Source organism: Talpa europaea (genome assembly GCF_964194135.1).
Source record: "Talpa europaea genome assembly, chromosome: 3".
Lineage (NCBI taxonomy): Eukaryota > Metazoa > Chordata > Mammalia > Eulipotyphla > Talpidae > Talpa > Talpa europaea.
Window position 1 is genome coordinate 132,141,852 of NC_140069.1, and position 15,762 is coordinate 132,157,613.

At 34.5% G+C, this 15,762-nt stretch overlaps 1 protein-coding gene across 3 annotated transcripts in view; it reads right to left on the reverse strand.

The window, feature by feature from the left end:
* GRM8 (glutamate metabotropic receptor 8) overlaps window positions 1-15,762 on the reverse strand; it is a gene marked incomplete at both ends in the record, with an annotated part of 709,974 nt that overhangs the window by 99,445 nt on the left and 594,767 nt on the right. The window lies entirely within an intron of this gene.

Sequence of the window (15,762 nt, forward strand, 5' to 3'; positions counted from 1 at the left end):
CTGAAGGAGACTGTCGGATAGCAATGGTTTCCATTTAACAAAAGTGGTCTTCCAGGTGACCTCACAGAGTGAAAGTGGTTCAAATGAGGGAGTTCCCCTATTATGCATAGTATTTTCTTCCCAGTCCTTTATTTCCACCTTATTATTTGCATTAAATTGCAACATACCTCTATTAAAAGAAAAATGCTATTTTAAAGGGATTCTGTCAATCCTTGACTACTTATCATGAATTTGTTTATTTTACAAAAGATTTTGGACATTGGCTAAGTGTCCTAATTTCACCTCAATTCTGATACTATCTATCTGCTCACTAGTGGAAAGTCCAGGTTACATATGCTTCTAATCAACTTGCTCTAGATAGAATGTTCTAAGTCCCCTGCTTTAGGTTAGATAAATTTTCTAGAGTGACTCACAGAACTTAGAGAAACATTTCACTTGCTAGACAACTGGTTTTACAAAAGAATATAACTCAAGGACAGATGGACTAACTGCACAGGGCAAGGTATGTGGAAAGAGCATGGAAATCCCATGCTCTAAGGGGGATGCTCTCCCTGAAGAATCCCCAACTCATAACTTCTCCAGAGTTCACTGTTTGGGGTATTTATATATACTTTATTACATAAGCATGAGTAAGTCATTCCTTGCAGGAAATTAATTCAACCCCTTTACCCTCCATTTTCCACAAAAGTTCCAACTCTCTCATCACCACCTCCCACTTTTAAGTTACCTGGGACTTTCCAAGTCATTTCATTAACATAACATAATCTACCTTCCTGCTGTCCTCACAAAAAATTCCAAGGCTTTACAGAGTGTTGTGTCAGAAAAGAGAGAACCAAATATACATGTGTTATAAATAAGAATATCATGTGTTATAAATAAGAATATCACGTGTGTTATAAATAAGACACATGTGTTATAAATAAGAATATCATGTTATAAATAAGAATATCACGTTTTTAGATACACAGTAATTTTAGCAGAATGCTAATAGGACAAAACTGGAAATTATGGATCATAGGAGACCACTTATTATGAAAAGCAGCTACTATAAAAGGTAAATTCCAAGAAGGGAGTAATTTTGTTTACAGATATGAATAGTGACAATTGACACACAATTTGTCTTCAAATAGTTGCTGAATCCAAGAGGAGGGAAGAAAGGAGGTGGAGAGCACCACAGCAGAACACTGAAATATCAGGGGCCAACTGGAAAGCACTGGGATTATGAAATAAGGAGACTATGACTTGTTTCCCCAAGATCAGCTCTATTAACAACCTAAAAGATAATCACCACTCTGTGGTACTCAGACTCCAAGATGGCACTCAAGAGCCTCATATCTTGGAATTCATGTGTTCATGTAGCTCTCTTCTACTTTGAATAGGAGTGGTCTATGCAAACATTGGTATATTCCAGAAAGAATGGTTTTCTTTCTTGGATTCCTCATTCCAGAGAGAAAACCACTGTGTCATGTGAAATCCCAACTAGTCTTGTGGAGAGAAACTGGGGTCTCATGCAAAACTCGCCATGCATGTGGGAGAGCCACATTGAAAGTGGATTGTCTAGCCTGCTACATCTTTCAGATGACTGCACCCCGAGCTGATACTTCACCTCCAACCTCATGGGAGACCCTGAGTTACAACAATCCGGCAAAGCTACTACTGAATTTCTGATATATGGAAACTGAGTAAGATAGTAAATGTCTATTGTTTTAAAACTCCTAAATTTTGGAGATAGTTGTAATATAATAGAAATGAACACATTTCAAATTGTTTACTTATTCTGTGGCCACCATCAGTGAAGTAATCTATTGAGACTATTGAGTTATCACAAACCCAAAACAATTCCAGAGTTTGTAGTGTCAGCAGTACGCTTTCATCACATTGAAGGTTTTCTCCTTTGGGGGAACAAGGTGATTGAGATTGTTCTGATGAATAGATCTATTTTTTACAGATACTTTTCTTTCTTTAATGTTCAGTGAATAGTGAGGGCAGAAAATATAATCCCCAAGTTGAATAATTGCAGAGAGTTGTCAAATCTCCCCAAAGTGGAATAGGGAATTCAAACATGTTTAATTACAAGCATTTGCCATCCATTGACAAAGGAGATGTTACTTCAAGTTTTATAAGGACACTCAAGGAGATTGGATCTACCTTGTTTACCACAAAGGAAAAGCAATCTATCATAACCCTACTAATTTTCTGTTCAATTTCAATGCCTTACCAAAGTTCTTTTATTTACTTGTAGGATTCCATTACCAAAAAAAAAAAATAAAATAAATTGGAAGCATATAGTGGCTTCGCTCAAAAATACTGAGAAAAATGAAATGCCCCACTGAGTGGTTAAGTATTGATTTTATACCCTAATGGGCTCTTATAAGATAATAAAATACTTTTTGTGAAGGCTGTGTTTCAAAGCTAATTATTATAAAACCAAAGTTGCATTTTGTTTTCAGTTTATAGACTTATAACATTACTGTAAAAAATGAAGCCAAAAAAATCTCAGAAATATTAAACTTCAAGATTGTCAGAGACCTTAAAAGTCATCTTTTCTGGCCATATGTCAAATTTTCAAATTCTCAATACACTTTATTTTCCAGGAGGAAATAAGACTTTTTAACAAATAAATATGCCATACCAAATAAGCCTCAATTCATAGGGTAAATATTCTTTCCAAAGGATAAATATTAAAATTTCCTTGATCAGTTTTATGGGTACTGAATTAATGGAGAAATTGTTTTCATAAATAAAAGTGAAGTTATTACATAATAGAAAACACCACTTTTTTAATAGTTGTAAATTTTCTTTATGTACAAAATCATACATTCAAGCTATACAAGTGACATTCTTTAATGCAATGAATGAAAAAACAAGTATGTTTTAAACCTGTTAAAGGTGCATTTAAATACATGACTTTATTTTCACCAAGAAATTAATTTATGTATATTTTTGTAAAACATGTATGCATTCATCCATTTCATCTGTACCTTGCACAATTTTAAGGATCACAAAGGAGTAAATATTTTCTTCTTTTTAAAAGTGGTAAGTAGATTTAATGTCCTGTAAAATCTAATGTGTGTTAGATGATCTCTATATAGAAGCTAGACTTTCATGTGATAAGACAAATCTATATAATCTTTAAAAATGCAAATACTTCTAGGGCCTCCCCTGGTGGCTCAGTGGTTGAATGCTGGGTTGCGAGGCTGCCCGCAGCCTCTGCAGTGCCAGTTCAATCCCCGGCCACCAGCGAGGGTCCCACAAAAAAAAAAAAAGGAAAATACTTCTCTAACTTGAAAGAAAATGTAAATGAAAGAGGAAAATTTAACTTATAGTAACATCAAAAATAAAATACTCAAGAATAAATCAAACAAGTATAAGATTTTTTTCACTAAAAGATATAATACATAATTTGTAAATCAAAGAAGACCTAAATTAGTGAAAAGAAATCCTATGTCCATGGATCAGAAGATTTAATATTACTAAGGTGGCAATATTCCTACATTGATCTACAGATTCAACATAATTCCTATAAAACCCCATTTGGCTTCTTGCAGAAGAAAAAACAGAAATTTACCCTAAAATTCATATGAAAATATAAGCAACCCAGGAGTGACAAAATAATTCTTAAACTAAGCAGTGATATTGTAGGATTCATTTCCTGATGTTAAGACTCTTTAAAATCCTAAAGTAATTAGGACAGCATGATGCTGATACAAAGATAAACAAATTAAGGAAATAAAATTGAGAGCCCAGAAATGACCTCTTATATGTATAGTCAATTGAAATGTGACAAGAATGCCAAGAAAATATAATGTAGACAGAACGGTCTTTTAAATAAATGGTCCTGGGACAAGACATGACACGAAGTAAAAACAGATAAATCAAACTCATCAATATTAAATAGTTTTGTGCTTCAACAGATGCCATTATTTTACTTATTTATTATTTTACTCCATTTTATATCCATTCACTTACCACAGCCATGTGTGATCTTGACCCTGTCTAACTCCTGGGTAACTGTTGACCATCACCCATCAACCCTTCTTACTACCCTAATAGACACTGGCACAGTTAGTCTCCTTTAATGGCATTTTTTATAGCATGCAATTATATATTTGTTTGATTTTTCTATTTTTACATAAGTACATTTTCAATTTTTAGGTTATATTTCTCAGAATAACCCATAAATTTTACTTAAAATGCATATCCCTCACTCTAGTTCATAGAGATTACAATTGAATTGGTCTGGGAAGGAACCCCAAGTTGGCAATTTTAAAGGAAACCCTCCTTCCAGTGATTCTGACCCATGTAATTATAGAGTCATACTTTGGTAAGTACAAATTAGCAAAATGAGTAAGGGTCAGGTCTATTTAACAGTTGCATTCCTGATTCTAACTTGGTGACTAATCTCCAACAGGCATCAATTAACATGTGTTGAATGAATGAAGAAGGAACAGATGAACAAGTAAACAAGTGGTGGTGTCCTTCCCTGAATAAGGGTATATAAGGGAATGACTGGATGGAAGTGTAAATCATGACTTGGGTTGCTCTACTCTCAGATTTTTTGAGGTCAAAGTACTGAGGTTTCCAACCCAAGATGACACATGAGCTGAAGACATGAACACATGAGTGTGCTTGAGTCAGTTTTGCAGGAAGACAAAGACTTCAAAGACACAGTTGTATGCAATGAAGTTTACCACCTGAGTATTTACTGGAGATTCTCACTCACAGAAACTGTGGAAAGTACAAAGGAAAGACATACAAAAGGAATCCTAGAAATAGCAAAAGTTAGGGAGCAGACTCAGAAATATTAGTGAGGAAGGATGAAGAAAAAAAAATTCAGATGTAAACTAGGGAAGAATCCAGTCCAAAGGCAAGACGTCAATTAGAAAATCAACTTCAGACATGAGAAAGTGGTCAGTGATGCCCAAAGACACAATCAAATCTCATGAGGTTAGGATTTGAAAATTAAGAGTTCCTGGTTTCCTTCATAAGAGAAATGTTTTGTGTTGCGGTAATATCTTCTTTGATTACCCTACCCCAGGCAGGGAGATGTATTCATTTCCTATACTTCAACCATCCCTTATATACATTCACTCACTCCCTATAACTCTTTGACACTATCTCTTGATTATCTGTTCATGTGTCCATTTCCCCAACAGACTGAGAGCACATTTATATTAGGGAGAGCTATTTTTTACCTCCCATTAACTGCAATAAGACCGAGGAATCAGTTTAAATTCAATGTTTGATAAATATATAAACTGATTAATACATAGAATATATAGATTAATACATAGAATATATAGTAATTACATATGTGAGTACTCCAAATATATAATTACTGTCTATTTTGAGTAGATCAGGCAGTAAACAGATGTGAGTAGTAAACTTATTTATTCATCAACCCACGTGGTCCCTAGATTATTTCGACCTTAGAAGAAACTAATTTTAAGGAGACTATATACATTGTGACATATACCTCACAGCAATGTTGGAAAGATCTAAGAAGTTAGTATTTGTGAAAGTGTTTTGTGAATAAAAATATAAAAGACAGGTAGAAACTCTGCATATTCCTTCAGCTAGGACTGAGAGGCAACATTAGAAAAAAGGCACTAGAAACCTGCTCTCTACCTATAATTAAATATAATTGCTCTGTTCAAAAATATCATCTGCAACAAGCAAAAAGCCACCATCTCTGGATTTCATCCAAATCTGCTATTTCATGCTTTTGTCTCCTCAAAATCTCAGCACTTAATGCCAATTCCTGATAATTGCTACATGAGATGCCCCATCTTTCACTACTGTAGGCAGAGAAAGCCATCCAGATGGGTGCTTTCTGCCCTTGGCTCAGAGGACTGTGGATGTGCATGTCAGGATGCATGGCTTCAGGGGAGAGTGTAGGAAGTCAGACCTATCACACTTTGGGGAACTGAGATGCACTAACCCCATGGTTGAGTTCCACCCCATCACAACACATGTAAAAGTCTTGGGAAAATGTGGTGTTAGTAACAATGGTATTGAGACAGAATTTTTTTCTTATTTTTAAATTTGTGATAAAACTTCTGATTTGAATAGTATGGAGAACAGTCATTTTTAATCATAAAGCATAGAGAACTACAATTATGTTACTATGTTTGTTCATGATTATATTCTAGATGAGCAAAATTAGAATTTCAAATAATTTCCTTAGATAAACCCTTTTCACTTAGGATTAATTCATCTGAGTGTTTACTGTAAAAATGAATATTTTAACCTCTCAGTATAACTTGGTACGTTAGATCTTTTCTAAATCATCTGTACTTTAAATTAAAAGTTATTTAAATCTTAAAATATGACGTAAATATCTTATATGAGTAGTTAAATACATAGTGTCAATTCTTGTAATGACTAAATGCAATTAAACACATCCTTCATCACTAATATAAGTAAATAGTATAAAATCAGCTCGGGGCTAACACACTCAACAGGTAATTTTGTAAATTCTTTGCAGATTCCTTTTAATTATTCACATTTTTTTCCTACACTAAGTTAACTATTAATGCATACAGAAACTAAGATAATTCATTGTAGAGCATTTTGTGATATTTTGAACTATGTAATGGGTATTCTTGAAAAAATACTTCTTAGAAAAAATTTTAGCCCACATCACCCAGTATACATTTAATTCAATCCATTGGTAGTTACAGAGTTAATGAGTTCAGATAAACAAGATTTGGAAAGAATATTTTCAGTGACAAGCTACTTTATGTTGCCAGCCAAACAACCCATAAAAATGAGGATGGTGATAGTGGTGATGATAGGTAACACTTTTTGAGGGCATGCTATGTACAAGAAATTTCCTAAGAAATTAAATTAAATGCTTGTAAAAACACTGTGAGTTAGGTATCCTTGCTATTTTATTTAAGGAGTTACAGAGCAGTAGTTAACTAGCCTCCAGGACACTGGATCCCATGAAGGAGGGCTCAAAAGCCACACCTTGATCATAGTGCATCACAGGATATGTAATGGATGGCAGAAAAAAACTTTTAAATGACTGAACAAGTAGAAAAGGGAGTAGAGGAGATAGGAGACAGAGCGTGAGGCATAAGGCAATTGACACAATAGTCTATATGAAGAGAGTATGACCCTAGACAGCAGGGATGCATTTTTTTTTTTTGAAAGATTTATTTATTTATTTATACAAGTGCTGGGTACAGTCAGAAGCGTGGGAGGGTGAGAGAATTCACCAGAGCCAGAGTGGGGAACAGAACAGGCAGAAGGATGGAAGTACACTGCTGAGGGGAGCACCAGGCAGAAGGAGAGGTCTGCACGTCATGTGGGACCCTCGCCAGCGGAAGGGGATTGAACCAGCACTGCAGAGGCTATGGGCAGCTTTGCAGCCCAGTGCTCAACTGCTGCACCACCAGGGGAGGCCCCGGCAGGGATGCTTTTCCAGAGCTGAAGAGTGAATGAGACTAGGACAGTCACTTTATTGGTATCTGAAAGTAAAGGGTGTATCTGACACAGATTCAGGAAAAAGAATCAAAAGAAGTTGGTGATAATTCAGTTAAAGGATTTGTTCTCACCTGATACAAACATCTTAGTTTTGTGGCTTGAGTATGCTAGATCTTATGGTTCCTTTATCCTGATAATGAAAACTTGTCTCCAGCTACTTCATTTCATTTAAGAGAATTATAAAGTCTTTTGTATCAATTTAGCAGCCTTTATTCCAAGTAACCCTAAATGGTTCTTTTCCTGCCTGAAAAGTATAGATAACATGATCCCAAGTGAATGCATACACAAAATATGACATAATTTACTTGAATTAAGACAGAAGTTAAAAAAAAATAAATGATCCCACACTCAGTTCTTAGAGATAATGTGACTCTGGGTCTTCTATCCCCAGAGACAGCAATAGATGTAGGATTGCTAAACACCACGGTGGCTTAGGTGTTTAGCTCCTGCCATCAGGGAGGAAAGCGCATCACTTCATAAAATAAATACCTTCTGAAAATGGAGAAAACCTGATGTTGTCTTTCAATCCCAAACCTACGATCACAAACTTCCCAGACTGCAGCACAGAATAGAAAAAACAAGAGAGATTAAGAAAGGACTTGCTAGGATTCAATAGAAGCAAAATGACCTAGCAGGAAAGTACAAAGATGAAATTCAAGAAATCAAATGATAGCACAGAAGTCCACCATTGGAATGAGACTCATGAAGAAACACTTTAATATTTTCCAGAATCGTATGCATCTTTGCTGCAGTTAATATGACAAAAGGGTAACTAGAGCCACTGAAATACAATGTGAAGACTGTGGCTGGACTGTGAATTTTGAACAGCTGTAGGTGTGAAAACTGCGCATTGTCTGAAACTTGTAGGAAAAGCCTGCTTGATATTAAATTAACACGTTTGTTCTGACACAGAAGTGTCAAGCAATGTATCAGAATGAAGGCAACAAAATAAAAGAATGGTCATGACATCAGAAGAAAAACATTTCCAATTGGTTATAGCTGGTTAAGGGCTTCCTCAACTTATGAAATAATTATTTAACCATTTTTTCAATAGTATACATTGCAATAACAATATAATCAAAAGGGACATAATAAGAATACAAAAATGAACAGGTAAATGTTTGTGTACACAAGGAGCCATATTAGAAGGTACTGGAACTCAATACTAACATGTGATTGAATATTTAATACTTTTAACATTGAGCTACCAACTTTCCACCAACAGGACAGAAGACTAGAGATTTACTCTCTGGAGAAGGTAAAACACAGGGTCTTGCGGATGCAGGATGTCAGACATGGCTGGGATTGGGGTACCACAATCTGGTAAGTGAAAATATGAATATGAATTTTTGAGAATTGTAGTCCTCTTTCCATACCTGGTTCTGAGAATACCATCAGTTTGGCTTAATCCTCCGAGCCAAGGATTTGAAGAATCATCTTTGAGAGGTTTTTAGATTCATCAGACTAAAAGAAAATTATCTAAACATCCTGACATCAGGTGATTTCCCAGTGATGTTCACTGTCAACAAATTCATCCATGTGCAGAGATTTCAATCAGCATTTTTAGTGCACTTTTAAATATGAGTGGAATCCAGAGATCACTGGGCATGAAGAAATTTCCTACCATTCAAAGCAGACATTAAATCAAACAAATAGAAAAAGCAATTTATGTAAAGAGAAGGTAGGTATGGAGGGGAAAGATAAAAAAGTTATTAATAAATTCAGAGGCTATTTTAAAAATATGCATAAAAGAAGTGTCTGCAAAAAATGAACATTCAGAGGCCTTTAAAACTGTTATAAGTTAAATATAATGTTTGTTATAATTTAAAATGTACTTACACTTACTATAATTATAATTCAAAACTATTTGTAATTAATTATAACTCTAGATAATAGAATTAGTTTAAATTCTGAATTATGACTTCAGGAATGGAAGTTAATAGAAGCTGAGGTGATCACCAAGAAAGTATATCAAAAAAAGATATAGAACAAAACCAGAAGATAATCAACAGCTCAGTCCTGGAGACCCAAGACCTAACAGTAAGAATTCCAGAAGAATTAATATGAAATTAAAGATTAAAAGATCCTACTGAGTGTCCAGCACAAGAAGTAAAGATATACACACATTATGACATACATTGTTGAGATTTAAGAATAATGAGGACTAATATGAGATCTTAAAGAATTCTAGCAACAACAAAAAGAAGTTACAAAGAATTAAGGATCAGAACGGCCAGAGAGACAGGAAAATATGATAGTACCTTCAAATTCTAAAGTGAAATGATTTCCAACCTGGATTTTGGCAACATACACTTTAAGCATAACAAAATTTAAGTAAAATATAAATTTGATGAAAAAGTTAATTCAAACACCAATTAAAATATTTACATAAAATATAATAAAATTAAGATATTTTACTATATCCCAGTTGTTCTCCAAAATATATACCTCCCGTTATCAGCCTCAGGAAGCTATTGGTGATATGCTGTTCTTAAACAAGAGAATTAAAGTTGGGGGTGGGTGGGAGGGGGTGCAGAGGGAGTTAGGTTAGGAGACAGGAGGTATAACAGCAAGAAATGTGGAGAAAATGCCCAGAATTATAGTAAAAGGAGATTCTTGACTGTACACTCAGAGAAATACCAATCTAAATGATGGTAGCTGGAGCTGTGTCTTCAAGAAATAAATGTAGCTAATCGGATGTCATCTGGGGAAAAAGTTGGGGAGTGAGTTGGCACTGAGTACATAAAAAAGCAAAACAAACACTGCAAAACCAAACACTATTTTAAATGATGATTAATAGCCACAGAGACAACACAAATTTTTCAAGAAAGCAAAAGTAATCAAAGAATATTAAATGGCAAACCTCTTATATGGTAATACAATACAGTGTCTCTGTATTGGGAAATAATATAATTGATATAGGACTGGATGTGTAAATGACAAAGACAGGTATAAAGAACATGATTTTTCATTGTATTGTAATAGGTCAATATAAACTGAAATAGCTGAAAAATAGGAAGTAGGAAGTCATTGTAAACAAGTTATTTAGAAACAAAGTAAAACACATGAAGGAACAGTAAACTAAGAACTGACTGTGGTTGCCTCTGGTCATATGAAGTATGGGGCAGGCATATTGCAGGGGGCTGCTATTTTCCAAATAAGTCTTGTAGGATGAATGAAATTTTAAAAATCTCATATAAATATAAGTTTAATAAACATCTTAATAAGAACAGATCAAAATAAAAAGTTAAGATGCTTAATTGTAAGGAAAATGGAAAATAAACTGAGGTACAGGAGAACTAAAAACGAAATGCCAACTAAAGAGCCATCCAGGAAACACTCAAGTGAAGGATAAAGTTGGCAAATTATCACTGAAGAAACCAACTTGCGGAGCTTCTCAAATCACTGAGGAAAAAAAAAAAAAGAAATGGAACCAAGGAGAGAAAACATGGAGGAAAACAGAAGACAGAGACTATGAGAAAACCATAGAAAACATAGTGTCATGGCTAATGGAGGACACAAAATCATTATGAAAAAATATAATCAGAAGTAAATGGAAAGAAAACATTTTTCTGCTGAGGAGACATATATACAAACAGATTAGAAGGCAAATTTATTGGAAGGGACTGACTACACAAGACTTTTTTTTTTTTTAAAGATTTATTTATTTGTTTGTTTGTTTGCTTATTTATTTATACAAGCACTGGGTACAGTCAGAAGCACGGGAGGGTGAGAGAATTCACCAGAGCCAGAGCAGGGAGCAGAGCAGGCAGAAGGACCGAAGTACACTGCTGAGGGGAGCAGCGGGCGGCAGGAGAGGTCTGCGCGCCATGTGGGACCCTCCTCCGGTGGCCGGGGAGCAGCTGGGGATTGAACCGGTGCTGCAGAGGCTGCGGGCAACTTGGCAACCCAGCGCTCAACCGCTGAGCCACCGGGGAGACCCTACACAAGACTTTTTGGTGGGTGTTACAGATTAAAGTCTAACACAAAGTAAAGGAGGCAAAAAACATTTATCTAGCAAAAAATTAAAAAAGAGGGTAATCTCAAACTTTCCTACTCAATGGAAATGCAGAATAAAAAGATGCATAATATTTTAAAGGAGAAACTTTTATGATCACGTAATTAATAACCTGCCGAGTTTTCTTTCACACTTGAGGACTAGAAGAGAACTGTCTCACATGCAGTCACTGAAAAAAACATAATGTTTAAAAATACTTTATTGCTTAAATATGTAAGTCTGCTGAAAATTAAAGCAAACTTGAAAGTTCAGAAAAGGAACCATTAATGTAAAAGACATGACATTGTTGAAGTATGTGAGAAATCTACAGTTGATTTATTTATTTATTTATCATTTATTTATTTATTTATTTATTTATTTATTTATTTATTTATTTGCATAGAAGAACTGGGGTATAGCCAGAGATGTGGGGGGTAAGAGGATTCACCAGAGATAAAGTAGGGAGCAGAAGAGGCAGATTTCCAGAATTGCACTGCTATGTGGGTTAGCTCCTTGGTTGGGGATTGAACTCAGGCTATCACACTGAAACTTAACCCCTAGGCCTCCAGGGAGGCCCAATCTACAGTTAAGTCAGTGATATAGTCATAAAATTTCATACAACTATAAAAATAGATTTAAAGGAAGGATATATTATGCAAACCAAATAATATAATTACAATAATATGGTTCCAGAACCCCTGGTCTCAGTGAAAATATATGTATGTACTTTTATGGCAACAAATCAAATTAAGGCAAGAAAAAAAAAAGACTTAGAAAAATGATAAAGTACTAAATTCCAGAGCTCAGAGAAAATGTATTTCAAAATGGATCATAAGGAAATTCTTCTCAATTAAAATAAAACAAAACAATGCTGCTTAGACCACATTTTCTTATGACAGCTTCTAGTAAAACTAGACATAAATTAAGGTCATAAACATAAATGCAACCACTTAGAAATTAAACAACAACTCTCTTCAAAACATCAAGTCATAACTACAATTAGGGTCATTTTGAAATAAAAGATAATGTCAATACTGCGTACAATACTTATGTAGTGCAGACAAATCTGTATTAAGAACAGGAATTTGTTTTCCTCAATGATTTTATTATAAAATAAGAAATAATAAAAATAAATGAACCTAGTATTCAACTCCAGAGCTAAGCAAAAATAATGACATAAATCTAAGAAAAGTAGAGATAATTAGCAACAACAAAAGCACATATTAAAGACCAAGAAGACAGAAAAGTGATGAATTAAAAACAAAATCCAAGACAGTTTCTGTTGAAAATAAATTTATCAATAGCAGCAAGTCTAAACAGGAAAAAGGAAGAAGAGGAAAATAATTCAAAATAATTCAAAAATTATAGTCTGAATTCTGAGGTTGTGGACAAAATCAAATATATAAAACAAAGGGAAATTTTTTAAAAATGCACTATTGAGAATATAATTAATAAAATACAGAATACAATAATATAATGATATTATTGCCTTATCAACATACTCTGATCTCCTGACATACTGACATAGTTGTATTCTTTAACTGCTGTATACTTCAGCTTCTTTCTCTCTTGACTAACCCTTTAGAAACAATGTTTTATGCCCTTTGCACAATCATTCCCATCCAAACTAGCTTTTGTAATATACTCATCTTAAATACCAAGGCAAAAATATTAAGTATTCAAATCCAATGACCTCCCACAATCCAACTCTTTTTTGAAAGCCCCCCTTTCTTCAAATTTTGAAACACTAATCACTATTGTCTTTCTCCAAGTGTCATGAATAAGTGTTCTCTATCTTTGTTGTTGGTTCCCTTGATTTTGCCCATGGTTCTGTCCTTAAGATTTTTTGACTTGTTTTTTCTAGCATATGTCCCAACATCCCTGGCATCAAACATCATTGCTATACACAAAACAATCCTAGTTTTGTGACTTGCCAAAAAATACAGTACTTACAATGGCCTTTTTTACCAACCACTATGACACAAAGTATGAGGAAACTCATGTCTAATTACAATGATATTTAATATCTGGCCTAAGATTTCTCTAATTTGTTCAATTGAACTTCATACCCAATATCAGCCACCATACATAATTTTTCTTAAGCATTCATTGTTTTATCCAATCCTATTGCAGTCATTTATCATCATGCAATTTCTTGACCACCATAAAGGGTTTACAACTAGATAAAACTTCTCTTCTAATATATCTTGTACATATAAATCAGAGGTAGATAAAACTATTCTAAACATTCTGTTTCACTTGCTTTCTTCCCTGATAGGAAATTATAATGAGAGACACAAAGCAAAAATAGAAATTGGTGACCTAATTTGAGGCTTCAAACATTGCTCCAATCTGTGTTTCCCCTACAGGAATTATATCTTTGTTCAATTTTTATATTCATCTTTCTTAAATATATCTTTCAGCTTTCTTTCTCCGACTACTTACAGCTGTTTTACCCCTGCCTAACCCATCATCTCTCCATTTCCGGCAATCAAACTCAGTTCTACATGTATGGAACCTGTGTGTCAATATTATATCCTAACAACAAGTAAAAAATTAAAGATACAATATACAACTCTTCAAGGATAACTAAGAGAAGTGAAGACATGGGGCATACACCTGCCTCCAAGATTTGGAAAGACACAAAGATGAATACAAGAAATGACAGCTTACAGGAGTGGAGACACCCCAGCAGAAACCATACCCATGGGAAGCAGTGGTGGGGGAGGAAAACCTTTACCTCTTGGAGGTTCAGTGCAGACAACTCTAAGAGGTTAAAAACGCTAGTAACACCCATGTATATGTGTGTATGCATAATTTTGTGAGATTTACATTCAGGAGATCAGCCAGGTCTTCACTGTATAAAACAGAGAAAAATTTCCTTGTGCTTCTTGCAAGGGGATGGTGAAATTAATCATTTTGAAACAGACAAGAGCAATCTGTTCTTTTTAACTAGGCATATCTTCAGGAGGAAGTAGTTAACTAGAATCTAACCAGTTGGTGACCAAGGGAAGGGGAAATATACAACTACAGCCTACTCTACTCACCCACCAAAAGGGGAAGAAAAACAGAAAAACAGCTATAAAGTTTAGAGTCCAGAGGTACAAGCTCATTAAAAGAATGAGGTCTAATCACAAGATTTCCTCTTCCCCTACACTGTACCATCACATAACTAAAGACCTATTTAGAGCAGTTCCTTTTACCAAGTACAGTTTCTCCAACTATTAAGAAAACTATTACTACACAAACCAAAAGGTGAAAAACATAAATTGAACAGACAGGGGAAACAACAGAACCAGACATGGTGGGGATGTTGGAATACCAGACAAGGAGTTTAAATAACTGTGATTAATGTAGACAACATTGAAGAATAGATGGAAATGTCAGCAGAGAGGTGGAAATCCTAGGAAAGAGCCAAAGGGATGTAAGATGGTAAGTAAAAAAAAACATTGTAACAGAAATGAAGAATGCTTTTGAAGGGTTTATTAGAAGACTGGACATGATTGAGAAAGAGTTTCTGAGTGTGAGGATATCTTGACAGGAAGCAAAAGAACAAAGACTGAAAAAAAAATGTATACTATAGACTATCCAAGGGCTATATGACAACTACAAAGGATATAACATATTCCTAATAGCAGAATTGCCAGAAGAGGAAAGAATGAAACAAGATTTGAAATAATGATGATTTAAAAAGTCATTATGAATTACATCAATAAAATTAATATCAGATATGAAATCACAGATCCATGATGCTTAGAGAGCAGCAATGTGAAAAAGGACAAAAACTATTTTAAAAATTAGATACATCTATTTTTGATTGCTGAGTAATATTCCATTGTGTATATGTACCACATCTTCTTGATCCAGTTATCTATTTTTGGGCATTTGGGTTGTTTCCATAGCTTAGCTATTGTAAATAGTGCTGTACAATCAAAAAAGATAAACATATGCAGCTTGCAGCAACATGGATGGAGCTAGAAGGGATCATGCTCAGCAAAATAAGTCAGAAAGAAAAAGAAAAATACCAGGAATTCAGAAAACCTATATAAGAGATGAGGAAAAAGAATAATCAATACAAAGTAATAATCAAAATCAAAAAGCAACTATAAACCAGAGACACACTGGAGGGGGGGAGGCAGAGGAGGGGGGAGAGAAAGAACTAGAGTCAAAAATAAGGGGGGGTGCAATTGTGTGGGGAATATAACCAAAATGAAAATGCATACATTGTGCAAAGATGAAAAATGATGTAAGAATTATATAAAATAAAATTTAAA